The sequence below is a fragment of the Hevea brasiliensis genome, chromosome 13, assembly GCF_030052815.1.
Source record: "Hevea brasiliensis isolate MT/VB/25A 57/8 chromosome 13, ASM3005281v1, whole genome shotgun sequence".
NCBI classification, from domain to species: Eukaryota; Viridiplantae; Streptophyta; class Magnoliopsida; order Malpighiales; family Euphorbiaceae; genus Hevea; species Hevea brasiliensis.
The window spans coordinates 47661628-47663449 of record NC_079505.1 but is presented as its reverse complement, the minus strand read 5'-3'; the positions used below and the strand labels follow the sequence as shown (position 1 = coordinate 47663449).

Here is a 1822-nt window from a genome sequence, read left to right as displayed (position 1 = left end):
TTGGTGCTGCTCCAAAGCACTTCTCCCTTTCATCTTCTTCTTCTCTCATAATTTTAAAGAGATTTGCCAACAATCTCTTGAATTAAAAATACCAAAAATCGTTTCTAGTGTCCTGTTTATATTTGTAATCTCTCAAAAGGCAAAACTTGATTTTCTAATGCATAGAAAAAGCTTTAGAAGCTGTTCAATGGCTGACATAGGTGAACTTGGTGTAGACAAGCTAGAGGGACAACATCTGGTGTCCTAAAGACGCATCCCAAAGGTACAAATACGTTGCAGTGCATCAAGAGGTTAGTGTATTTGCTCTTGATCTAATCTAGGGTTCTAAAATTAATCTGATTAATTCTAAAATCTTAAATGGCAAATACAGATCCATAAACTTATTAAAAGAGTTTTAATATGTTTTTTATCATTGAAATCAAATAGATAAAAATAAATCTTGCATGATGCACGTGACCCTAGGTGAAAAATTTTAAATTCAATAGTATAAACTTGTGTTTTTCATGCTTCCGCTCCTTTACTTAGGGCTAATTTCCATCAAAGAAAATGAACCTCAATTCAGTAAATAAACGAGATAACATCCCTAATAAGATTCAAGTGTGAAATCTTAACTCCATAATTATTCCAAAAATAGATTACTTCATTTTAAGTTTACCATTCTAATGCTTAAAGTTAACAACTTTACTCCCTAAACATTCGAAAGCCTAGACGGTCAAAATTGCTGTGTAGATTGGTACTTGCTAAACAAAAAAATCCTCGTGGGAACGATACTCTACTTATCACTTTATTACTTGTTAGCAATCCGTGCACTTGCGGGGTTGTAAAACCAGGCAAACAAGTTTTTGGCACCATTGCCGGGGATTGCTTTGGCTTTAGTAATATCAAGCGATAGGGAATTTAGCTGATTTAGGAAATTATATTTATTGTATAATTTTATTTTACTGGTTATATTTTTCTTCTTTTCTCTCAGGTTCTCAATCTGGTATATGATCAGAATAATGCCAGAAGAAGAAATATTGGACTGTGATCCGAAGATAAATAGAACTCTGAAAGCCATCTGGAGAGAAAGGAAACATCAAGAGCACAGTCAAGGAGATCCTGAATTTCCAACCATGGGCGATACTAATGACAGACCAAGACTCTTGAGAGATTACGAAGCTCCATCTGTTCAAGGATTTCAGCCCAGTGTCACTAGACCCACAGTGGAAGCCAACAACTTTGAATTAAAACCAGCATGGCTCCAAATGATTCAACAAACCCAATTTGCAGGTTCGCCTACAGAAGAGCCACACTATCAGCTCCAGTGCTTTCTCGCCCTATGTGATACATTCAAGATGAATGGAGTGTCTAATCAGGCAATAAGACTCAGAGCATTCCCATTCTCCCTCTAGGACAGAGCAAGGAAGTGGTTACTTTCTCAACCAGCTGGAACGTTCACTAATTGGGAGAATCTCTCTCAAGCTTTTCTAACAAGGTATTTTCCACCTGCAAAGACTACAAAACTAAGGCTTGAGCTCAACACCTTCAGACAAAAGGAGGGAGAATCACTCTATGACGCATGGGAAAGATATAAAGACCTGCAAAGAGAATGTCCACACCATGGTATAGAAGATTGGTTATTAGTGCAAAACTTCTATAATGGGTTACTACCCTCTACAAGGAGCACAGTTGATTCAGCTGCCAAAGGTGATCTAATAGAGAAAATAGTACCATAAGCACTTGAACTTCTAGAAAGGGTGGCATACCATAACTATGAGTGGTCAAATGAAAGAGGAAATGCAAGGAAAACTGCAGGTGTACTAAAAGTAGACGCCCTAAGCAT

General features: G+C 37.2%; 1 non-coding gene across 1 annotated transcript; it reads right to left on the bottom strand.

The window, feature by feature from the left end:
- Positions 1-1499: 1499 nt before the first annotated feature.
- Positions 1500-1606, bottom strand: LOC131172359 (small nucleolar RNA R71). Its single transcript, XR_009142839.1, has one exon. It is a non-coding gene; the product is annotated as a small nucleolar RNA R71 (small nucleolar RNA).
- Positions 1607-1822: the final 216 nt, after the last annotated feature.